This window comes from Protopterus annectens, chromosome 8.part0 (assembly GCF_019279795.1).
Source record: "Protopterus annectens isolate FY-2018-M chromosome 8.part0, PAN1.0, whole genome shotgun sequence".
Taxonomy (NCBI): Eukaryota; Metazoa; Chordata; order Ceratodontiformes; family Protopteridae; genus Protopterus; species Protopterus annectens.
The window spans coordinates 974,551,476-974,579,303 of NC_056741.1; positions in this window are offsets into that span (position 1 = coordinate 974,551,476).

Consider the following 27,828-nt stretch of genomic DNA (forward strand, 5'->3'; position numbering starts at 1 on the left):
TCATGCAGACTAATACAAAAGACTGGTATTATTATGCAATAACACACTACTTATTGGTCACATTTCCAATTTTTAGATATTCCTACACATGTCCTACTCACTCAATGAAGACATTTTTCGTAATGTCCTAATATCGTTTCAAAGTGGCATGTCGACTTAGCTCAGTTCATTATTGTTTCAGTGGTGCCACCAATTATAAGTACAGTGTTATTGCAGATGCTGTTAAAGCACTTTTTCCTCTGAATCAGTCCAGATGAAGCCCTCACATTTATTCACGTCATCACTTTTTTTCTTTTCCAGTTATTCCACACAGACATGATAACGGATAAGAGCATGTCAGGGGAAACATTGTACCATGCTTTTGATCATAACAATAAATAAGGCCTAAAATCAAGTTATTAAGTAGTCAAGCATAAACTGCGACTCAGTAGTTCAGCATTATGTGATCAGCTGTGATTTCTTTTTTAAAGAAAAATACGAACAAAAAACTCATTGATGTCTATATCATGTTATACCGCGCTCGCTTGAAAGATAGTAATATAGGGATGAAAGGGAGGAAAGCTTGGAACAACCATATGAAGCAAACACATATATATACACACACACACACAGGCCTCCTATTAGAATGATGAAAACGCATTTTGTCAAATACATTTTTGTCGACACATGTAGGGCGAATAGGCAAAACAGCGAAGCAGCTGTTCATCGAATTCTTTTCCTGGGAAAGAAGTCGCTTGACTGCTTTGTTGCTTTGCCGTGTTCTGAAGTGTAGTGTGGACCCTTGTCCGGTATAGCTCCCGAGCGTGAATGTGCAACAGTTACTGACCTTAGGGTTGGGGTGCGGTTTAAGTTAAGTGCATATGTATAAAAGTGTTTACTGTTTTTTATTTTGCATTAGATGTATGGTTGAGTTACATGTGTATGTGTTTTCAGCTGTTTACTTTTGTTTTGGGGGGTAGAATTAGGGTTAAGGTAAGTGTGTATGTGTTTGGAACTATTTATGTAAATGTGCGAGAGTTACTGACCTTAGGGTTAGGGTGCGGGTTAAGGTAAGTGCATATGTTTTAAAATGTTTAATGTTTTTTTTTTTTCATTAGATGTATGGTTGAGTTACGTGCATATGTGTATTTAGGTGTTTACTGTTTTTTTGGGGGGGTATAATTAGGGTTAGGGTATGTGTGTATGTGTTTGGAAGTGTTTAATGTTTTTTTTGGGTTGGAACAGCGATTTCTTTCCCTAGGAAAGAAATCGCTGTTCTGCGGTTTCAACATTTTCAGCTTTCACTGAATATGTGTCGATGAAACACCGTTCGCTGTTTTCAGTGCTCGGTGTTTTAATATAGACCACACACACACACACACACACACACACACACACACACACACACACACACACACACACACACACACACACACACACATGCACACACATTTCCTGTTTAAAATGCACAGTTCCTTTTCTGGAGTGGGAAAAATAATGCCATTATCAATGAACAAAAGGTTCAAGCAATAGATAACACAATCAACCTTACCCCTTTTAAAAATTTAATCTACATTCAACTTATGATTAATAATAATTCATATCTTACTCTTGCAACTCTAAACAAATGTAATTCAAACTACTTGAAGTACTGTCCCTATTGTCCATCAAAGATAGCAGACATACTGCATGTTTTCTGGTCTTGTACAAATATATATAAATTATTGTGTTCACAAAAAGTTAAATTGGGGAGAATGTGATATAAAAAATCAACTATTTTCTTTATAACACAAAAAAGTCTTACCAAGCTTAAGAAACATGTATTGATCACTACTTGTGTATTAAAATAAAATTATATTTAGATCAAAACTGGCTTGATAGATCACAGGTGTCATGGAAAGGTTTTGTAAGCACATCTATGAAATACATATCCTCCCATAAATTAGTAACCAAAAACAAAAACAAACGTTCCTATTATCAGAAGTATTGGGGTTTACTACTAGATACTCTACTTTAAAAAGAGAAATGAATGATATCATAAAAATTAATTTGATTTTGCAATAAAACCTGCCTTCCCTTCCTCCAGCCTAGTAAATGTACTGTTATAAATCTTAATTAATGTAGACGTTAAATTAGGTCAAAGATATTTTGAGATTTATTGTTTCCCATACTCTAAATAAATGCTCTAAAAGCTTTTCATGGTGACATTATACTGTAAATAGTTGTAAATAACCGAATTGTTTTATTTCTCTATTGCTTTCATAATTGTACAAACTATTTACTTATGTGATTTTTATGTTAATTTACAATTGTATGTAATGAGTGTGATGTTGTAAACAATTCTTATATTCTATACACTCTTAACCAGTATATTTCATATGAAATGTTTCAAAACTATATAATGTAAGTACTTATGTTGTTGCTGTTGTTTTCTTTGCATTAAAAAAGAAGTAAAATATTATATTTGAAAAAAAAATGCGCAGTTCCTGTTTATCATCCTTCACCATCTTGGGCTTTCCAGAGGTATTAGTTTTCTATAGGAGAAGATAAGTATTTTCTGGCAGCAGCCTGTATTCCCCAATATTATTTAATTTATTACCATTTGGCCCCAACTGCTATAAAAAAAAACCAACTGCAATAAAAAAATAAATAAATAAATTTTCTTTTTCACCTAATTATTCACATTCAAGTGTATTTTGGTGTTTATTAATTGAAAATGCCAATCACAATAAAGTTAAGTAAACATAGAATAAATAAACAATAACATACAAATTAATATTATATAAGTAACCCGTACCATCATTAAAAAAAAAAAAATTAAGTAAGTCTTCCGTGCCAATGGTGAGCATTCTCAGACTCACCATTGTTTCAAATTCCCTAAGTGATGTTCTTGATTGATAAATACAGTGAAACCTGAGATCTCATGGGTTAACACACGCAGGTGCTAATAGCCTCTTGGAGGCTAAGCACAAAACTCATGTAGGGCAGTAGGGTACAATAAGATCTTCAGGTAATAGAGACCCAAGTCAAGAGTGAACAGACAACTAACTCTATAACATTGTAAGATTTATTTTGACACAACAAAGGCAGTTGCAGCAAACATAAAATATTTAAATGTTCCCTGAAACTATCTTTGTTGAATATTTGATGAATAGTGCTTCATGTGCAGACCAGTTGTAATATGTCCATTACAAGAACTACCAGTGAGTAGCCTAGCTACATAGTTCTACACCATCCGTAAATGATCAATGTACCAGTTAAAGGGCATTGCTGTAATCCAACCTGAAAGAGACCAAAGCATGAACAACAACAACAATCGAGAGGTCCGCTTAAGGTATTAAGTGCTTGAATTTAGAAATGTTTCTATGGAGGAAACTGGAAGACATCACCGCAGCTGACACCTGGTCCTGAAATGTTAGTTATGAATCAGGTAGAATACTAAGATGCCTAGATTCCACACTTATTAGCAAACTCAAGCATGTCACTACCATACATGATTTTATTTGGTAGAGATGTGGCACAAAAGTCTCTAAAGGTGACATGCACTGCCATTGCATTCATCTTCATGCTATTCAATTTTAATCAGTTTTCAGATAGTCAAGTATGTAATTCTTCAAGGTTATCAGCCAGGGAATAGATACTTACTATCTTATGTTGTGGAAAGGAGAAATAGATCTGAGAAACATCAGCATAGCTGTAATATGCTAATACTGTTTCCCTTAAATGTTCTCCTAAAAGGAGTATGTACAGAGTGAACAGTAAAGAGCCCAGAATAGAACCCTGTGCTATTCTCCAGATGAGATGGCACAAAGGTGGACAGTTGAGTCTTGAGTAGAGTCTAAGTATGGCTGGAGAGGTCTGCCAAAACTTTCCTTTCTGCTGCACAAATGATCTGTAAAACTAAGCATAATGCCATTTTACATGGCATGGAAGCCCTTCACTGCTTAAAAATATAGCAATCTTATTTCTCTTAGCTTTGCTTTATTAAACCACATTAAGGACAATAAAGGTCGTCTTCATAGCAGAAAAGCAGCTACCATAAAACAGTTGTAGGAGTGCAAGAAAGGAGGTTGTTTGTGTTGTTTATGTGAATATCTGTAGCCAAAGTCATACGGTTAATGTTTGGGGAGGGAGTTAGAGGGGAATCGTTCATGTGAATAACTGTTGCTAGTGACATTACACTGGGTGAGATGTTTATCCAAATAAAGAATTGCTGTAGTAAGGTTTATTATATGTTATTTTGTAGTTATGTACCTTCTGACATCAGTACAGAATCTACCACAGCAGTTGCAAAGGTTTTCAGTATGTCAGAGGAGCTTACAGTATTACTTTATTACCTGTACATGTCATGGTCTATACCTTGGAGGAACTTGGTTGTAAAGTACAACATTGCACTGTGTGCCGGGGCTATTCAATAATCTTAGGGATAACCAATAAAAGCATCCTATTTCATTTTAACAATGTTTAGAATTGTACTTGTAATGTCATTTACACTGTGCAATATTTATGTATTGTAATTATAACACAGTTCTGTACACTCCCATCCATGCTGTTTCTGGAGTAACAAGTATTAACTCCTCTTAAGGTGTTAAAAAGTAAATCCAATTCAACATTAGGTGTAACTACAAATCTTGTACCACAGGTGTCTGTTTTGATTGTAGGAGTTGTACTTCTGAGAATATTCAGTAATCTGTATGAATGATGAACAGTCATTAGTTAAAATGCCTCATTCCATATTAGACAGATCAAACCCAAATAAACCTTATAACTTACATGCTACTACAGTCCTTACAGAGTTAAAAATTACTTTGGACTTTTTGATCCATATAATTTTCAAAAAGGAAGGCCATACATTGATAACTACACATTTTACTCTCAGTGTCACAAAGTATGGTCTAGGATTGATTTTTTTTTAAATCTCTTAACGCTTCCTAAACCTTGACATAAACTTTGAAATTGAACCTAGATTTTTTTTTTCTGATCATTCAAAAGTCTCTCATATTATTGATTGGTCTTATGGAACTAATTCTCAGTGGGGGGTGGGGTTATAACTGGACTTTAAACTCCAGCTTATGGATGAAGATATTGTAGGAGGAATCAACAAGAATCTGGAGGTTCTCTAAGGGTATTGATATTGAACTGGCCTCTAATAAGGCCCAAATACGAATATTGCTTATTAATAAAACAACTTGTATAAAAAAACTTAATGAAAGAAAAGAAAGTTCAATAAAAAAATAAGATTACCAAACTAGAAGTAGAACTACAAAAAAAAAAACCTTTACTCAAGAGATCAGAAATCAGTTAAATCTGCTTCAGAAAGATCTTTATTTAGTTAATGCAAGACGGCTGGATTTTCATGAAATGTAAATGTTGGCTAGCTTCTCAGAATGAGCACATATTCCTTTTAAGCTAATAGCAAGGCTAGTAAACCAAAAGAAATACACTCCTATTATCTCTGAGATAGTATATCAAGGCAAGACATATTTTGCCAACAATGATATTGTCCAACTTTTCAAAAGTTATACCTGCAAACGTATGGGGAACAAACCCCCTTAGCATCAGAACAAGAGAGCACCCAATTCCTGGACCAACTTGACTTCCCTAAAATAGAGCCATCTCATCAAGAATGCATTGCTCCCCCTGTCACCCAACAAGAGATTGTATCTGTAATTAACAACCTTAAACCCAATAAAGCACCAGGTCCAGATGGCTTTACTATGGAGTTCTATAAGACCTTCTGTCCAAGAATTTCCAAAATACTTTTATAGTTATTCAACTGCATTACTAATAATCCCATCACTGGTATCCATTTTAACCCCTTTAAAACTATATTCCTTCTTAAAGAAAATGCAGATCATAAAAACCCCAGAAGCTACAGGCCCATTTCCCTGATAAATGTTGATTTAAAATTATTTTCCATAATAATGGCAAACAGATTAAAAGCAATTATCTCCCACATTATATCATCTGATCAAACAGGTTTTATTCAATATCAACCAACATGCGACAACAGGCTTACACTAGACTCCTTGCTAAAACTATTTAACCTAAACCATAATTCTGCATTCAATCTTGTAGCTGATGCCTCCAAAGCTTTTGATAGACTACATATTATTTTTTTTTTTGCTATTGCTATTACCATATTTCTCTGTCTATTACATTTATTCAAATCATCAAAACACTCTATACTAATTCTTATACTGCACTATACATAAATAAGATGATCTCTAATAAGATTAATATCAAGAATGGTGTGCGTCAAGGTTGCTGTCTCTCCCTATACCTCTTCAACTTGTATATCTAACCCTTACTCTTACTAATCTCTCAAAAAACCTTCCATCAAGTACCAACACTTTATAAGACAAAGTGTGTTCTCTCAGCATTTGCAGATTATTTAAATCTTTACTTTAAGCTCCTAAGCTCAGACATACCAAAAATTCTAAACTCAATTAATACTTTTTTGAAACTTTCCAACTACAAACTAAACCTGGACAAATCTGTAATTTTCCTGATTAATCCATCTAATCTTCTTTTTTTATATTCTCAGCCAACTGAAATCAAAGCAACTTATTTTCTGAAACACTTAGGAATCTCCTTTCAACAAAATTCTTATATGCAAAATAACTTCACAAAATGTTAGTTAACATTACAACAGGATTGTAATAGATGGAATAAACTTCAGCTTCCCTTCTTGTCCAAAATAGCAATTATCAAAATGAACATAGTACCAAGACTATTATACATCTTTACAACTACTCATTTAATAGTAAATAGCAACTTCTTTAAAAAACTTCAATCAACGCTAGCTAAATTTATAGGGTCTCCTAAGTCAATTAGAATCTCTTATCAAAAATTGATATGTCCCAAAGATAGAGAGGATGATTTTAAACACAACTATGGCTTAATTAGCAGTAGTAGACTAATATTAATGGTGAACTACAGCTCAAATAGAAAAGAGTGGTCCCCTTCCTGGGTAGAACTTTACTATAATTATGTCAAATCTTTTAACTTCAACACTAAAGTCCTACCCTTTCTGAGTAAACAGTTTGAAAAAATCCAAATTACACACTTCCTTAAAGAACAGTATACTCAGCTTTCAAAAGTTAGTTGTCTCATTAAACTTATCCAATGCATTTGTTATCTTACAGCCCTTACATCTTAAAAATCTTATAAAAATTAATAACTCAATGTTAAACTTAAATCGTTTCCCCCTTTTAAAGGAGTGTAGGATACTTGACCTTTATCCTTACTGGGATCAATCCATGTCAGAACTGAGATCTTCACTAAAACTTCCTATAAGCCACACTGTCATTTTAAGACAAGTTAGAGAACTATGCTCCAAAATTTCATCCCATCCCAATTTAAACAGTAACGACATAAATACCTGTAAATTTCTCTGGGCCCTTTTACTAAGAAAGAAGAATATGATTTCAAATAGATATAGACTAATTAACTTGATTAGATACCAGAATAAAATTATGTTCTCAAAGTACTGGACTGACATAAACCCAACAATTTCAAATGACCAAATCACCCGTTTAATACTATTAACCTCAAAATAGATACTTTTTAAAAAACTACCCAGTTTATAATCCTGAATAATGCATATATCATCCTACTGTGAAAAACAAATTATATCCATCATTTTCCCCCTGCTGTCCTTACTGTGAACTTCAAAGAGCGGATCTTATTCACATTTTTTGGAGTTACAAATGCTCCTATAAACTCTGGTGTTCTTTGAGGGCTGAACTCCAAAAATGGGTTATGAGAAAACTACTCTATCTTGGGAATTTACCATGCTACACATACCCCCGCCAGGCTTGACAAAGATGGAAATCCATACTTTAATCACATTATTTACTTTAATCAAACTTTACATAACACTAAACTGGAAAGACAGATCCTTACTCAATTAAGAGGTTTCAAACAGATGGCAATTAAATACTTATAATCCCATAAGCTTCTAAAAGCAAATCATAAGGAATATCCACAACTCATTAAATACTGGACTACACTATTTGATCTTAATTTACAGTGATCTGCTTATAAGTCCTATCCTCACCCAAGGAAATAGATAAAATCACTGGCTCCCTTTACCCTCTTCCACCTGTATCTCCATTCCTATGTTTTACTGGGAGAGCCCCTAAATCATAATCAGTTTTATTATTCTGTGTTAACCCTAACATTGGTATTACTCAAATGTTTATTCTTTTTGTATAGCAGATAGCATTTTTGTAAGTAGTTATTTGTAAATAGTTTAAACAATGTTTTATTTGTTGATTTTATAATGATGACACCACACAAATAATGCTTTGTTTCATGTCAGTAATTGTAGTTTCAGATAATTGCTTTGTTTTTTGTTCTATATGAAAACTAAATAAAGAATATGGAAAAATGCTGTATGCCTGTCATATGCATTTTATCCATGTAACAGAACTATAATATTATTTATTTGTTACAGATAAAATAAGTCCCCATATCTTCCTAATAATTTATTATTGATATTTATTTTGCTGTATATTCATTTATGTTTGATATTATTTTTTTGATGTACATGTATAATGCATACTTTTTAACTGTGCCTGTTTTTGCCTCATATGTTAACACTGTCACTTGTAATTTTTTTGATTTTTAAGTATACTGCTGAGGATTACAGTCAGACAAATGATGCCAGTCACTAGAGTTTTATGCTTCCTGTTGTTTGGAAAATGCATGGTAATTCAAAACCTGTGTCATTACATTTTTAAGTGAATTAAAGAAATATTTTAAAAAATGTTATTGATTCTGGGTCCCTGATTCTTGAGTGAAGAAGTTAAGAGTGATGTTGGAATGCAAGAGTTTATTACTTGATGAAGTTTGTGTGCTGGTTTAAGTTGTGTATTATTTAGACTCTCAGTGTTAAAACAACGGTACAGTTTTGTGATTCCAGTTAAGCCAGAACTGATTGGGCAGCATACTTACACATTATGCTGTAAAGTTGAACAGGAATGTTTGGATCCGATGATGCCAGTGAGTAACCTAATGCAGCTTATAAAAAGTCCTATAAGAGGAAGCAGTGTACTTGATCTTGTTTCTACAAATATTCCTTTGGAAGTTATTAGACTGTACAGTGGCTCTCTATTAAATAAGTCTGATTATAATTCTCTGTCCTTTAAAATACTGATTGTTCATAGTTTATATGCAACGGCTTTCAAAAAGTATAACTTCAATGCTATAACATTTAAAGGCCTAATCAAATCTGCAAATAATGTTTAGTGGGTTGCATCTGTGGAACATAAGTGAGATGATGGTTATAAAACAAAATAAACTGTTGCAATCTACTATGGAAAAAGTAGTTCATTCAAACATTCAACCAAAAAAATGTATCTCTTCCAGATTGTTGTTTCACTAGCTTACTTAAAATGTACAATATAAAGAATCAATGATATAAAATATTAAAATAATTCCTACCTCAGAAATTAAAAGTAAATTCATCCATCCATAACCTCTTTTTTCTACTTTTGCACATGGGGTTGGGGTGTTACTTCAACAATGATAATCATCTAGGCCAAGGTTTACACCATCTAATGGCTACCCCTGCTTGCAGTAGTTCTTGCACACCAGACACTTGCACTCACACCTATGGCTAATTTAGAGTGTCAAATTTACCTACTGCATGTCTTTGGAATGTGAGAGGAATCCAGAGCATCTGGAGGAAACCCACATGAACACAGGAAGAACATGCAAATTCTGCACAGAAGGCACTCCAGCTGAAACTAAAACAATTAAATATACTTTCTTTTTAAGGTCTTAATAATCAAAATATAGAATTTGTGAGACTGATTTGTCATTTACCACATGGAACAAGAAGCAATTCTATAAATACTGAAACTTAAAGTTTCAAATCTGTTAAATCTTTAAATATCAATGACAACTTTGTTGTCTGATCCCAAGTCTCTGGCTGATGAATTTAACTCATAATTCTCAAAAACTGAAACTCAATGGTCATAATTAATTATGTATCTACAATTTATACTTGTCCCTATATTCACACTGAACATATCAAATTTGTTTTAAATAAGACTAGATCTAAAGCTTCATTAGGACCCATTTATATCTGTGCTATACTAATATCAGGAATTAAGACAGTAATAATTCTGGTTTAGCACTTTATATCCAATAAGTTGCTTAAGGGTTGCATAGTTCCATCATTATGGAAGGAGTTTATTATTTCTCCTGTTTAAAAAATGGGTAATAAATTGTAGATATTTAACTGTAGACTCATTAGTCTTACCCCAATTTTGTGTAACTGCTATGAGAAATGTATGTTGAATCTTGTACTTAACCCTGAAAAATCATAATGGTTTGCAAGATCTGCACCAGCAGGGTTTTTGCTTTGGAATATGAAACTTAGCAAATCTGTTTAAATTCTATGATCAGGTGACCAAAGCTTTAGACTTAAGTCTAAATGTAAGAATGGTACCTTTTAGACCTAGGTAAGGCATTCCATACCCTCTCACATATTTCAGTTATTTTAACCATAACAGACTATGACTTTAACCTGTATATTGCCGACTGGATTATTAAATTGTTGACTAATTGGGCACATGTATGTCCATTAAAAAAGCACACTCAGATTACTTGCAATTTAAACATGGTGTGTCTCAGGGCGTGGTCAACTTAGTTATAGTTATTTAAATGCATTTCCCTACAGGGTATATTTGATTGGATTAAAATGTAATTATTCTGAATGCCAGGTCACATGTTTTGGTAGATCTACTGTTAAGTGAAATCTTGTTCTCGGTTGGGTTACCCTTGAAGAGACAAATGAACAGAAAGATTTTAGAATCCTTATCTCATCTAACTTTTATTTTTCTAATCATGTAATTAATATTAGAATCAGGGTATTAGATTGAAAAAAAGATCCATTTATTTTATCTCCTTGAGGGATGAAGTAAGCTTAATGAAAATATCTAACCCCCCCCTCTCGTGTGTGTGTGTGTGTGTGTGTGTGTGTGTGTGTGTGTGTGTGTGTGTGTGTGTGTGTGTGTGTGTGTGTGTGTGTGTGTGTGTGTATATATATATATATATAGAGAGAGAGAGAGAGAGAGATCTGTGTATATATATATATATATATATATATATATATATATATATATATAATTAGATATAGATACACACACACACACCACACTACTCTTTACTCTACATTTGGATAGCTGAAGCCATTCCTTGTTATTATGCTGTCTACACATCAACTAAATCATATTTGACTTTGGTTAGACAATATATCATTTATCACCCAAAGAAGCACATAACAATATCCATAGTTTAACAATATATACAATAAAAAGTGATATTTCAAAATGACCATTGACTTAAGTTGCATGTAATTTTTAGTCTGTGATTGAGTATCTATGTATCTCTTTCTATAAGTCAGATATAATGATTTTTTTAAATAAAATTGAAAATATTGTCCTTGTATATTATATTCCAAATGAATGAACTGATGAATTGTTGTTATCCAAGCAGTAATAGCATTCTTAAATTGATAATTTTGTTATTCATATATCTAGTATATTCTCATTAAACAAGTGAGGTCAGTTGGATTTGTTCAGGATGTTGGATGCCAAAGAATGCTGGACTGATTTGCAGAGGAAGTGAGATAAAACATCCCCATTAAACGAGAAAGAGCTTTGCACAGCTTTCTGCATGGGGCACACCATGCAGCCACGATTTTCCTTGTACACCAACTTTGATATGTGTCCTCCACATAGTTCAAGTTTCTGAAGAGTATATTTTTCATGTACAGAAAAGACATATCCCTAAAATTTGAAATAACATGTCCAGTGACTGAAAAGCTGTGATTGCTACAGTTTTTGTTTGACATTGCATGACACAAGAAAAGTTTGCAATTTTGAGGTTGTATAACCTTTCTCTTGTTGTGAATTTGCCTGTGAGGTATGAGACAAAGTAATGATTTAGCAGTTTATCAATTTAGAATTGTGGTAGAACTAATAGGAAGCTTGATGCCACTAGCTGGCCTGTTTTAATGAATCATGGGAATGATCAGAGTTCTTTCTTTTTTTTTTTTTGCACTGTCAGCTGCCACCAGCTGCTTTCCTCCTCATTCTCAGAGTCTGTTGCATCTGCTTTAGCGTTTCCTGAGTTACATCTGACCCATGTAGGGTCAGCGATGAGCTCAATGACTTTGGTACAGCACCGTGCTGCAGCTTTAAATTAATACTTAGTATGCCCTAGCCCACTGCTGTGATTCCCTTCTGAGCTCCACTTTTGCTGCCTTTCTAAGGTACATGCAGACTTCCATGCATGTGCAAACTCCCAACCTAGTGGCATACGTACTACAGCATGGAGCTCACTGGCACTATTGCTGCCTTTCTAAGGTGCATGCGGACTTCCATGCATGTGCAAACTCCCAACTACAGCATGGAGCTCACTGGCACTATTGCTGCCTTTCTAAGGTGCATGCGGACTTCCATGCATGTGCAAACTCCAAACCAAGTAGCATATGTACTGCAGCGTGGAGCTCACTGGGAACTTTTGTAGTGCAGGACTTGCCTGACTTTTCATGTTGCAGTTGCATTGAGCTAGGCTGCATCCCCCCCAGGATGGATAAGCTGGCATTGGCCCCCTACTCCAATACTACACCTCCCTGTCCTTGTAGCACTTGTTTTATTAATCAAGCCCATGTAGTCTTGTGCATTATCAGGGCTTTATCCCTCTGTACCACTGGGCAAGATGGTTCCTAATGACTGAAATAGGTAAATGTATGTCCCCAACAGAAGGCTGGGAGCAAGATGCTGAGTAGAGAGGGTCTATATCACATAATCAAAGTTTAATAACTTCAAACATGGAATGTTTGAACCATCCTGTTATAAGTTAAGAAACTTTGACTATGGATAAAAAACAAGAAAAAGAAAACAAAACAAAATAAACTGTTGTAAGCATGGGGGGCAAGCCCACCTGCATCCCCCACACCCCCCCCGCTACTTAAATATACCAACTCCGAGATTGAAAAAAACGGAAACCTCTCCTTACGGAGATTTCCATTGAAATGCTCAAACTTCTGCAAATTCAAACTTATGGTGTCGAACATATGAAGTTTGAACTTGCAGAAGTTCGACTATCTGATAGGAACCCGAGAAGAGATGATCGAGCTACCTGTCTAATCACAATTTTCTGCAAAACTCTGGAATCACTTTTGAAGGAAATTATTTTCAAATATCTGGAATTCTGGGTGATACTACACTCAAGTCAATATGGATTTCAAGCAAGAATTCCATACCAAACAAACTGCATTCATTATTTGATGACATATCATGTACTTTAGGCCACAAAGGAGTTTTTCCTTATATTTCAGTATGACATTGTATCTTATTGTATGAAGAGTTTGTGAACAAATTAGATTGGGGAGAGTAAATCCATACGTCTGTGTACATGTCGTATCATTTATGAAACTGGCTGTACAGAAAAATAGAGCAGTTTAATTTAATTGGAATTTACTATGGTGAAAGCATGGCATGTGATTGGGTTCATAAGAACTGGAAATGTTGCTTCCTTTCTTTGTCTGTATAAATGGTGAAGTAAAGTTTTCCATCTTTCCTGATGATACAAGGTTATGCAACAGTGTAATTCAAAAGGTGATGAAAATGTGATATGTTGTTTTGGTAGACAGTAGGAATTTAAAACTGGCCAACTTAAATTCAGTACAATAAGTGCAAAATAATACAAAGGAGTACATGACAGTAAGACTATCAAATAAATAAAGAAAGAGGAAAGGGAGCTGGGTGGTTATATCAGATGAATAAAAGGGAAGCAAAACACTCTGAGAAAATGAAATGAAAAATTAGCATCCTGTTTATTGGTAAAACCCACCCTGAGTAGTTTGAGATTTGGAGAGCACATCACTGTAATGATATGAACAGTGTAGTGTCAGTTTAGAAGAGCCTAAGAAAGGTACAAAGTCTGTATTATGAGCCATTTAAAGATAATCTAAAGGAGCTCGCCTGGTTTTTATACGTAGAAAAAAGGAGGTTGATGAAACTAACATGATATAGAGTGAAAATGGAAAGTGGGCAACCCATGGCTGATATAAGGAAGAGGTGCAAATGGTCAGCCTTCCAGAAACGTTAGTAACTGAATACAAATTTTGGTATTCATGAATGCATAGGACAGGCATTGTGTGAGGAGTGGGTGATGGCAGTTATGACCTAAGGTTTATGCAGTACATTGATGGCAGGTAAAATATGACATACATTATTTATCTGCTGTCATAGACATTTTTTCATGTTTCCTCTAGTCTAACTGTCTCAGACAGAATACATTCTACTGCATAAGCAAGGAAAGAAAACACTTCAGAATTAAAGTAGCAAGTGATTACCATAGAGAGCTAACATTCGTTTTGCTATTTTTGACGTTATGCAAATGTAGCTGTCTGATGCAGTGTTTCTATTTACAGACATGAATATTCACAGCTCCTCAACAAACTGTATTAATATGCACCTGTGTGAAAAAATAAGTGGAAAGCCGGTGTCAAAAACAGTACGTCTCCAGCTCTGTCACACTGAATCTGTTCCACTGCTTAAACATTTCCCAGACTTTACCAGTTTCATTGCTTGGATACTTCACAGACTTAAGTTTTTGACTGTGAAGGAGAAGTACTTGTAATGTTGCCTTCTTTTAGTCCTATGATATCAAAATATGGTATCAGATATCCAACTTTGCACTCTAGTAGTATGTTCATTTGCTGCAACCACCGATCTCATTATGGATATTACTGTATATTTATTAATTTATTTATTGGGTTTAATTTCAGTGGTCAACAAATTGGCGCTATCACAGAAAGAATGAAAACGTATCACTCAACCTGCAGACACTGAAAATAGGAACAGAGGCCTTAAAAGTTAAGTACATCCAGCCAACCATCTGGATATGTAATTATCATAAAATGTGAATAACAAATAGCACATAACTCTTCCAGTTTCCAGTATAAATATGGAATACTCAGAAACACATTTAAAAATAGTGACAAAGATGGAAAATATAAGCACATTATCAAAGCGACAGTGCAAAATCTGGAGACTTTAATAAATTTTACTCCAAACATTTATCAGACAAGGCCATTTATTTTTGCTTTTGAAAAAGGGAGATATATGATGTGTTCTTCTTTCAATAAAGTATTGGTGCCACTAGTATGGTCATAGGTTCATAGGTTGTAAGGGACTTGGGAGGTAAAACTTGTACAAGCAGGGTCCTGGAGGGATGAACCCCTGATCATGTATTGTGGTTTTTTGTGTACTGGATAACATAAAAAATCACCTGTGATGACAGTGATTCCGAAAATTGTGTGAAGGGCTAAATCAAGCCTGAAAGTAAGGACACATTTTCATAAACAGGAACATCATGTACAGGGATAAATTAAGCCTGACAGTAGGAAAATTCCTCCAAAATAGGACAGTTGACAGGTCTGAATAAAAACCATCGCTCTTGCCAAGGGACGTAAAGTGCATTGGTTACACAGACTGAGGAAGTACACATGGCAGTTGCCAGACTATAAAGGGTGTTGAACCATACCTCTGCAATGACTTACACATGGCACAATGATTCTGGTCTTCAGATTTAGCCTTGGTCTTCCTAGATTTATAATCCTCAAAGTAAGACACACACTTTATTAAATACATAAATTAACCCTTTACAAAGAGTCACCATCACTACCTATAAAGAGTCTAGTATATAAAGAAAATAAGAAAGTGCTCCTCTTTCTGACCTTCTGCTATTTTTTTAAATGATTTTTAATATTTGGAAGCTGAAGTATGTGATGAACTACAATTCCAGAGGAAGTGTATACAGAGTGCAATGTCTATTTTTTGTGATAGTTGCTGAATGAGAGAAATGTTATTTTTGAAAGAGATTCTAGAAGGGGAAACTTTCCCTTTCACCACAGTGGACTGACCTTGGAGTAAATTTATTATTTACCAATTATATTAATGTGTCAAGTACTTTGTATTTCTTCTAATTGCCAGACAAGTGTCACAGGCCAATAAAATACATCTTAAAGTATATACTCACTGATTTATGCTTGAAGCTTTTTCAATACATAGTAATTTGCACTTTGACTTTTTGTGAAATCTCATGTTAGTTCCTTATAGTACTTTTAACATATATGAATATAGGCTTGAAGGAGTAATTGCAGACTTACTTATCCTAAATACATATACCTATATTTGTACAATATATATGATCAAACTTGCATTCTGTTGTCAAATTTATCTGTGTCAGACATGGTCAAATATTTGGTTTGTCAAGGAAAGCAACAACATATCTGAGGTGAGTAGGTCTGGGTACTAATGGAGAAACTTTAAAATGTCATTGTGTGTGTGTGTGTGTGTGTGTGTGTGTGTGTGTGTGTGTGTGTGTGTGTGTGTGTGTGTGTGTGTGTGTGTGTGTGTGTGTGTGTGTGTGTGTGTGTGTGTGCGTGTCGCTATGCCTGTGTACGTGTCTCGCTTAGTACCCTAATGTGTAGCATTGAAGTTAAGTGCAGGGTTGGAGTAGTATTAGCACATGGGTAAAGCTGGAGTTCTCTAATTTATTAATCATTGAAGAATTTCATAACTATGAAGCCTGCAAGTTCAAAAGTAATACATTATAACATAACGACAAAACATTAACTTCTGATATATCTATGGAAAACATGCATTAAATACTTGTTTAACCTTTTCAAAAGCAAAACAGGAGATCATCTATTTAGTCTATAATTTAAAATGAAAATAGGAGGATTTTGTTTACTCAGGAAAAAATGTGTTTAGGGGGGGCAGATAGAGAGGAATGATTAGTACAAGAAATGGAATAAAAAACCCACTTGGCTTTAGTCGTAGTATTTAACAGTTGGAATAGAGTAGTTAAGTTAAGCAACAGACCACTAACTCCACACGTTGTAGACAATGAATAGTTATAGCTAATGACAAGAATGGGATATGGCTCTACAGTAAGAAAATATGAGAATCTAAATGATATCAGAAGAGACTTAAAAATAACATACAAAACATTTCCAAGGCTATGTGGACTAGGTCATGATTTTGAATAAATACTCATGATAAATGAGCTGGATAATACAGCTGCTAAGCGGTGTGTGTGTGTGTGTGTGTGTGTGTGTGTGTGTGTGTGTGTGTGTGTGTGTGTGTGTGTGTGTGTGTGTGTGTGTCTATGTATGTATGTATGTATGTATGTCTTTATCTCTCTTTAAAAACAGACTTAAACTTTACCTCAAATCATACTGGTTATGCCCCTGTTCCAAACCAGACTAGTCCTCTACCTCTACAAACTCGACTTACCTATCTAGTCCTTACTATCCTTTGTTACATCTTCCATCTTACTATACTTTTCTTATCTACCTTTTTTTTACATTATTTATATCCTCTTTACATACCTTTTGTTAAGTAAATCCATTGTATCATCACTACACATCCAACTTCCTTTTCTCTATTTCTAACCTAACCTGTACTATGTCTCCATACACTCAATTTGTACTATTTTTGACTCTTAACCTCAATGTACATCCTGTTAAATCCTCTAGGTTGTACTGCACATTACCATTGTCAATGACTTCTTTTACTATGATAATTGCTATTTTTTTATTATAATATCTGATGTTTGTTTATTGTTTGTACTTATACTTTATATTGAATCATGTCTTGGAGCTTTTCTCCCCGGGCCTCTACTGAAAATGGACATATATCCAGTTAGACTAGCCTGGACAACAAATGTAAAATAAATAAAATAAATAATAAAACGTATGTGTAAGTGCTTGTGTGTGTGTGTGTGTGTGTGTGTGTGTGTGTGTGTGTGTGTGTGTGTGTGTGTGTGTCTGTGTGTGTGTATGTAATTCTGAACAAAATGAAAAGACTATGAATAGTGTTATTTGGTTCTGGGAGCTTTTCTGTTCAGCATACTTTCCTGAGATATTACAACAGAGTAAGACAGCAAAGTTGCAGATAAACAGACAATACCAAGACCCGGGTAGTGGTTCATGGGTAGTACCATCTGCCATACTCTTGTGTGGTTTATAGGTAAACAGATCTGTGCTTACTGATGTAAAGTAGGAAAAAGTACAAGATTTTTCACTTTAGTGTTAGTGACTGGATAGCGGAAGTCAGGAAATAAGTTATGAACAGAGTAGCCCCATAGCTGAGAGCAAATATGAATGAGTAAGTCTAATTCCTGATACATTTGTTCATGTTTTGCAGGAGGTGGGGCAATGGCAGAGGCCAGAGTAAAGTTAAAAACTTTTTTTGAATTTTAATCTACATTTAAAAGTGCATATCCTTATTGTACTAAAAAGGAGGACTAAAAAGGATTTAGTTAAATTCCAGTTAGCAAAAATTGAAGATTTGGTGACAGATAAAAATGAATTTTTGATAGACTGTGATAAATTAATGTATAAAGTAAATTAAAATACATGTTATTAGAGAGAGATTATTGTAAAGATTTAATACATAAATAAAGTACAAAGCAAGATAGAGAGACTAGTTCAAGGCAATTTTACATAATGCCCTGCTTACAAGTACAGAAAAATGTTCAGCAGACCACTTTTAACCAAGTATGTTTGAATAATTCTTGAGATTTTAATAGTATTATAGCAAGTATTAGAAATAATTGGAAAGTAATTGTAGGCATTTTAAATTTGACTAATTTACCAACTTTGAAATTCCAATTTGTCAACAAAAGGGGTCATTGTAGGTTTGTACACCACAATGAAAAGAATAGAGCTAGTGCTTTCATCAAGCACTTTGTCACCTTTTGATACATTAGCTTGTGATCTGTTTTACTCTAGTTGTAGGTTTATTAATGCATCTTATTTTTCTACTTAGAATAATCAAAAATATGTAAGAGTAGTTGTCATTTCAATTTTAATCAAAAGTTATCCTTTATCTAGTGATTTCTGCTTCATACGCTAAAACTTGTCTTATGGGTAAGTTAGATATATTTATACTATAAAACAGTCAAAGTTGAATAATGATTTAGCAAAAGCATAATAAATTATGTGTTGATTTAAAAAAGTAAAATATTTTAAAATATACAGATCCGGTTTGGCAGTTCAGTTAGAGTGACTTGTAAAAGTTAAAAACTGATTTGACTGACTGTGAGAAAGACCATGTTTTTGACATTTTGTATTTAAATGTGATGTTCTTCATATTTATCCCTGCTGTAGTAGCCTTAGAAATATGGGCTATATATTGCCCAGGATATAGCAACTGTCCAGCATCCAAACACTCCTCAAACACTCTTATGTCTCCCACTTTTAGTAGTTTGTCCTTCTGCCACAGTTTTGTCAAAATCAACTCCTTCTGATGGTAGGATTGCATCTTTACTCTTAATGTTGTGCCCATCCCTGGAGAAGCAGAAGCTGCCATTAGTAACATGGCTGGCCCCATTTTTCCTGTCACAAAGAAACAGAAAACCAAGTGTGTATCTACTCCTCCTCAAATTTCTTTAGATAGAAGTAGTTTACTGGGATTGGTTAAGGGTTTGACTCAGGCTATTGATCCTTCTTGTAGAGAAGTTTCTGGTAAAAGAAAGAGGACTGCCTCTTTTCCTAATGAGATTTGAGATTCTGGAAGATGTAGGGATGGATTTGGAGTTTTGTCCTCAGATTTCAAATTCAGACTCAGAGGAGAGCTCACTTTGATTTTCCCTGTGGATCTCTTTCTCGTGGACTACTGCTAGAATGCCTCAGTGTTTTAATTAGGAGAACACTGAGGTTTCTCGGTCCTTTAGAAAATACAGAAGGATTTTCCAGAACCTACACCTCCTGCCCTGTCTGCTTTAGAAAATGTGTGTCTTACTGCCTGCAATTTTCATTATAATCAGTCTGCTGTCCCTTAAAAGCCAGATAGGATGTATAAAGTTCTTCAGTCTTTAACATTTTTGTACACTATTCCCAAACCTAACCCAGCAACTACAGTCTTAGTTGACTCCTATGCTGCTAAGCACTTAGTTAATTATATGTTTGTAGGTTCATAGGTGTTTACTAGGCTAATGACCACAACGGCCTTTTTAAGCCTAGCCATGCATCTCAAATCTCTGACAACTTCTTATACCTTTGATAAATGTAAGCATGCACCTGGGAGATGAACCATTTACAGGTTACCTGTGTCCATCAGAGACATAGGTGCCAATCCAGGGATACATTTTTCTGGCTTTCCATCCATTTGTCCAAGGTGCACTTGAATTGTGTTAGGGAGGAACTCTACTTCATATGGATGGGGAGCCTTTTCCATAGATAGGGTAGTTTCTGGGATACATACCTATCTCTCTAGTAGGTCCTATTTATACCACAGGCAAGGTTTAAATCTTTAGAATGGGTAATTCTGGTGCTGTTTGTTTTGTGGATATGTAGGAGGTCCATCAGAGTGGGGTCTGAAAATCCCTGTATGTCAGGCATAGATTTGCCCTCAAAAGTCTGTAGGAGACATAATACAGGGATAGGGCCTTGAGGAGATCTGCATAGGACATTTCACTTATGCCCTGTATTCTTTTAATGAGGAACCTCTGTGGACATTCTAATTGTTGGATATGCCTGGTTAGGTATATACCAAAGGGGACATTGTACTCAGTGCTAGGTCTGATGAATGCCAAATACAGTGTAACAGTGACTTCCTTGAACATAGATACCATACCTTTATTTATAACTTGCGCAGTATAGAATCATTTACTTACCACTGTAGATACAAGATAGTCAAAGGCTAGAGTACTATATATGTGTGTCCCTAAATCCCTGACTACTGCATCAACTCTAAAAGGGTGTTTTTTTCAATATAATAGTTACCAGGGATGGATGAGTTCCCAAAGGATACTATTATGCATTTCTTGACATTTAATTTTAGTACATGGTTCTGACATCAGTTGTTTGTCTGTGTCAGCCCCACCTGGAAAACATTTTTGTCAGTCTGAGATTCAATGACAGCTCCTAATTTGCAATCATTTGGAAATTTAGTCAGCCAGAGACAACTGACATTGGCCTTGACTTCTGAGAAGTAAATACCAAAAAGGAGCAGTCCAAGGACTGCTCTCTGAGAGACTACACTTGTGACTGGTCTCTTTGTAGAGGTGGACTCCCCAATTCTAACTTTTTGGGTCCTGCCTGTGAACCTGGTGGCTATCCACTTGGTGACATATGGATTTTTACCTAACCTCTTGAGCTTGTCAACGATGCCCAAGTGGGGTATTGTGTCAAATGCCTTGGCCAGGGCAAGGTAGGCAGTGTGAATGGTTTTGCCCTCTTCCATTGCTTTGGTGACCTTCTCAAAGACGTCTACCAAGTTGAGTAGGCATGATCTGCACTTGACAAATCCAAACTGGGTTGAGTCCAGTGTCTGGAGCTTTATTATATCTCTATTGACCATCTCCATGATAAGTCTTTCCAAGGCTTTACATATAAGATTAATGAGACTTATGGATCTGTAGTTTCCAGGGTCTGTAGATGGCCCATCTTTGTGCAGAAGAATGACTATTGCCTTTCTCCATTCATGAGGCATGAAGCCTGTTTGGAGGCTACAGTTAAATAGTAATTCTAGAGGCTCTGGTAGGTCATGTTTCATGCTATTTAGAAGGCATCCTGGGATATTGTCTGAGCCCATTAATGCAGTGTTCATGGTCTTAGAGAGAGCATTAAGGATCTGTTCCCGAGTGATACTACGAGAAGTTATATTTGATGATATTTCCTGAGGCAAGGTCGAGAGGGAGAGAGGAGTAAAGTTGGAGCTTTATCAGCCAGGAGGTTTGCTATATCTTCTGGCTCAGTATAGGTGGCTCCATTTACAATGAGCTCTGTACACAATTGTGTATTGCCTTTGAGGTTGTGGACATATCTAAAGAATGCTTTGTGGTTATCCTTGGCCTGTGACTCCAAACTTACATCAAATTTGGCTTTGGTAGACTTTATTTGCTCTCTGAGCTGTTTTAGTTTGATGAGAGTTTTATCCTGCTGGATGCTGCACCTCCAAATTTTTGCTCTGGTTTTCTTCCTCCTGTTATACAGTCCTATTGATTTTGTGATTCTACCAGGGTGGCTTGTTTTTTAAGTTAGTTCTGTACTTCTTCCTGGTGGGTACAGCTGCCTCTATGCAGCTATTAACATGCTTGTACAGGGTTTCTGTGATCAGTTCTGCATAGGCAGCAGTGTTTTCAGGGGTTTTGGGGGCTTGAAATTTTGCCAGATCCTCCGCAGTTAGCTTTAGAATAGCTCCTGAATAGTCCAGCTTTAGCTGGGGGTCCAGGTTTTATTTTTACTTCATATGAGACCATTTTGTGGTCTGACCTTACCAGGGAAGGCATTACAGTAGGGGATGAGCAGAAGTCTCCCATATTAGTGAGGACCAGATCCAGTATGGTTGCACCCCTGGTTGATGTTTTGACTATCTGGTCCAGGGAGTTTGTGTTTACAATATCCAGGAATCTCTGTGCATGTATATTTGGTGTCATATTGGATTCCCAGTTAATACAGGGTTAATTAAAGTCACCCATGAATAAGGTATTAGGTTGGATGGTTAGTGTTTATAATAAGTTTAAATACATGGTATTGGTTTCCTGGGTCATAGAGGGGGACCTATCGCTTGCAAGGAGGTGGTACTGGATTTTACCTATGGTGATTTGAACATGGAGCAGCTCAAGTGCATTGTCCTGTTTGACCAGCCTTGAAGTGTATTTATTTTTGATGTAAATAAAGACATCTTCACCTTTAGTCCCTGGCTTTGAAGTAGATTGCCTATAATCCTACTCTTTGTAATTAGGATGGGAAAATTATGGACAGGTAAGAATAAAAAGTGCTACTTCTGCAACATCAGATTTCAGAATTTTAAATTGTCAGGCTTATATGCTAAAATTTATTCTGCCATATTGTGAAAGTATGAGAAGTGTTTTATCTACAGTTCCTTCTTGTGAAGAAAAATCTTCTTTAACTCATTCACTCAAATGGAGCTCAGGAAATTTGCACTGCAGCTTCTAATGTGTAAGAGGTTAAGCCTTTTGACAGAATCAAATTATGTCCTCACATTTCAAACAAATGTTCATATCTCTGGGATTGTAGGGGTTACTGAAGAAGTGTAAATGTCCAACTCTTCAGCATAAACTCATTTTATAGTGGTAGTATTATATAGGTTCTAGGTCTTAAACCAAATTTTATAAGTCACAGTAAAATCAGTAACTATTACATTTGTAATATTTTGTAAACAACTTACAATATCTCAGCAACCACTTAAGTTACACACATACTGTCATCAGCATTTTATTCATCTAGCTGAGAGCATTCATATGAGGCTAAGGAGTTCTGCCTGTGTTACTTGGTTGCGGAGATATTTAGAAAAAAAAAATGAAAATTATGCCTATTTAAATGAATATCATAAAAACAACAATTAATATCAGTTTACCTACACTCGACAGATGTCATATATTAATGCAGTAGAGTTTGCTATTATGTAAGTTTTTAAGATGAAATCTTTTAAAACCTTGTACATAGCACAGTTTTGGAATTATTGATGCAAATATGAACAAGTAATATATCACACCTACAGGCATCAATAGGAGTTAACTACAGATCCACCTGGAGGCGTCACTCAGATGTAATGAGTTAAATAGCTTAGATTTGTCTGTTGCTCAGGTCACTACTCATTATTTTCAGTGTTGTATGGCTCTTATAGTATTTCCATGGCTATGGCCAGTGGTACTGTTTATAAAGAGAGTTCCTTGGCTGCATTCTCACGACCTCCTAGATGATGTAAAAAGAAACATTTTAAATTCTATCCTTAGCCCTTCTCCTGCAATGGGGATTAAAAAGTTTGATGAATGGCGCAAGATGATCAAGGGAATCTGTGGATGAGGGATTTTCTTTCTCCTCATCCATTTTTTCCAAAAAAAAAAAAAAAGCAGACTAAACAGTCTCAACAGAATTCAGGTAAACACATGTTTACGATGAAATGGCAAGGAGATTCCAAAAAGTAGTCTCAAACTTCCCAAAACCAAAGACTACCAACAGGTCTGAATAACTATTCAAGAGACCTTGTGATCCCCTCCCACCATGTCTTCTTTTTCTCTTCCAGATAGTTTGAATTTCAGTTTTTCTCTTTGGCAACAGATTGTTTCAGATAAATGGATTCTGAAAGTCATTCAGCAGTGTTACAGATGGCAGTGGGAGGAAATTCCTCCTTTCCAAAGGGTCATTCCTCATCCTGCAAATCCGACTGTTGTTTCCACCTGTTCTTCATCACATACTCCTGCAAGGAGTGATAGAATCACTTCCTCCTTCAAAGATTGGGAAGGAGTTTTATTCAAGAATGTTCCTGGTGCCAAAGAAAGAAAATTCTCTGAGACCATTTCTAGAACTTTCTTTCCTAAACCTGTTTGTGATCATGCCCAAATTCAAAATAATGCCATTTCACAACCTGTTGCCTCTTCGTCCTCTTTCAACTTTCTTGGTAATAATAGACATTTAAGATATTTATCATCATATTCCTCTTCATTCAGACTTCAGGTGTTTCTTAAGGTTTTGTGCATCTGGATCACATTATCAGTTCTCTGCCTTGCACTTTGGACTATCTACTGCACCAAACATGTTCACAAAGTGTTTAATTCCAGTTATAGCTCATTGCAGGCTACAAGGTATCCACATTTTTCTGTCTTTTAGATGACTTGCTTATCTTTGTAAAGTGTTTTTCAAAATGTCAGGAAGCTCTCTCTTGGGTGAGAGATCTATTACAAAGCTTGGGATTTCAAGAAAACATTCAAAATTCTTGACTTCCTCACACAGGATTCTGTTCCTGGGATGTCAGCTAGACACTTCAGTTTAAAGATCTTTTCTTCCATAGGAAAAACAGATATCTATTTATATCCATTTCTAAGGTTTTCCACTCAGTCTTCACTCACTGCAATGGAATATTTCAAGATTTTGGGTCTCATGGCATCTATGATTCTTATGATACCTCTGGCAAGCAACATGAGAAAGATACACTGGTATTGGAAGTCTCTTTGGTCCCACCATCAACACCCTCTGTCTTTTCAGAATCCAGTGCTGGGTTTGTCAGAAGAGAAATCACTTGGAGAAGACAACAGATATCCTTAAATCAAGGTCTCTCCTTCTGCATCCCTGCTACAAAGCAGTCCATTTCCATAGATGATTCAGACTTTGCTTAGGGAGCAGTTTCAGGAGAGATAAAAGTGCAGGCAATGTGGGACACAGAAGACAAACACAAGCACATAAAAACTAAGGAGATGCTTGCCCTGATCAAGGCACACAATTCTCTGAACCATCTTTGGCCCCTGGAATCTCCTCAAGTTGTTATGGACAATATCACAGTCATGTGGCTGATCACCAAGCAAGTGGGAACCAGGCCATACCCCATTTGCAGACTAGCCATGTTGACCTGCAATGTAGCTTCACAACACAATCTCAGTCTTCAGACATCCTACATTCCATCAGAGCAAAACTGTGAGACAGACAAGCTAGGCAGGATCAGGGCAGATCCTCACAAATTAAAACTAGAGCCAGAGGTCTTCTAAGATTTGATCCGTCTGTGGGGAGTTCATCAAACAGACTTCTTTGCATCCTCTCCAGACAATCAACTTGCAGAATTCTACTCCAGGACTCCATACAAGAAGGCCTGGAAAACAGCTGCCTTTTGTTTGGACAGAAATGTTCCTGCATGCTTTTTCAGCCTTTCCACTAATATCAAGGGTATTTCTGAAGATTTAGAAGGAATCCCCTAAGATCATTATGGTGATTCCCTTCTGGCCCATGCAACAGTAGTCACCCATTCATTTGGAAATGACCAGGGCAGTTATCATAAGCTAACTCATAGAATGGATCTACTCACACAAGAACAGAAGTGTTTGATGCACCCTAACATCAATCATCCTCAATTGACTGCCTGGATTATAAGGTCTTAATTCCTTTTAGGCACCTGTTTTCTGAGAACATACAGCAGGCATTAATGGAGGCAAGAAAGCCTACTACTAGAAAATCATACTAGCAAATGAAAAAGGATTTCTACTTGGTGTCAACAACATATCTGGCACCCATCCGTGGCTAGTTTTCCTCTGGTTTTACAATAATTTATGAATTCATATATTCCTCAATCAAGGTTCATTTATATATCCATTTCAGCATGTCTGCCCATGGATCCTCCTCTTTTAAGGCAGTCAAATGTTAAAATGTTCCTGAAAGAGGTCTTGCATAAGAGGACTCCAAGTAAACTGGTAGCCCTTTCATGGAATCTTAATTTTTTGTTAGAGAAACTAACTCTTGCTCCATTTAAACCAGATAATCTGGCTTACTTGAGGTTATTAACATTAAAAACAGTTTTATTAATTGCTCTAACCTCTGCAAGAAGAATATCTGATTTGCAGGCTCTTACGGTGAGCCACCCCTACCTCATTTTCCACAAGAGCAGGGTTTAATTGAGAACTAATCCTTCTTTTATGCCTAAAGTGGTATCTAAGTTTACTTTAAGCAAGTTAACCATCTCCACATTTTCTCCTGAACTTAAAAATATGCAAAAAAAGATCCTCCATATCTTTGATGTCTACAGAAAACTGAGCTAATATCTTGTCACAACTAAATCTTTCATATCTTCAAATCAATTGTTCATTTCTTGTAAAGTTAAGGTGGGACACCCTATGTCCAAACAGACTATTTCCAAATGGTTGTCTACGGTTATTACCTTTTGTTATATTCACCATGACATGTGTTTTCCAGGCAATGTCAAGGCCCTCTGTACAAAAACATTGGCTTCATCTATGGCTTTTTGGAAAGGGTTGGATTCTAGAAGTATTCTATAAGCTGTTACTTGGTCCTCTGTAAATACTTTTCAAAGCACTATAAGCTTGATTCCTTCTCTGGGTCTAAATCACATTTTGTTAGGACCATTCTCCGGGGGTCCATGACCCTTCTCCTTCTACCTCCCAAGTATAGGCAGCTATGGTAATCTACCCATAGACCTAAGGCTACTACAGCAGTGATCGATATGAAGAACATAGGACAGTTATGTAAGTTAAACTTACCATAACATTAGATGTTTGAATGATCACTGCCCCCTCTTTGTTTTCTGGTGTGTTTTTTTTTATGCCAGGGTGTGGAAATTTTTTTTTTGTTTTTCCTAGCCTTGTCTTTGCAGGGCTCTGCCTCCATCTCTCTGCTGGCAGGAAAGCTCTGAAGGGTTTCACACACAAACTTGTCTTTAAGTTAGATCAGCTCTAGCTACTTCACAGTTTGGTTGCATGGAAGATGCTCTAAAGCTTTGGAAGCTGGCTGGCTGGCTGTTATATCCTTGGCAAGATATAACCCATATGGCTAAGGCTACTGCAGCAGTGAACATTCTAACATCAACTGCTAAGGTAAGTTCAACTTATACAACTGCACTCTTTTAATGCTGGATTTGTTTTCTGATGAAATTCCATTAGTAAAGTTAGGATAAAAGTGTTTATTGTTTCATCATGGAGATGTTCCATTGAAATTCAGTGGTTACCAAAGGCCATTGCAATTTTGGTGTGCAGTGCCATCTGTATGTGCTATAAATATGATTGTGTACTTTTCATATTGTACAGGGCCAGTGGTGTTCAGGAGAGGGATATCAGCCTGAATGAGATTATGAAGCTGGGGATTAACAGAATATTAAGGAGAACGTGAAAAATGGAATATAAGAAACAATCACATGTCCTTGGAATATGTATGTACTGGAGTAACAAAAACTAGGTAATATGTGATGTCAGTACAAAAGATTATCACAAAACATGGAATAGAATTATGAAGCAGTCAGATGCATGGGTGTCAGCTGGAAAGGGGATTTCAGACAGCTGTTTGGG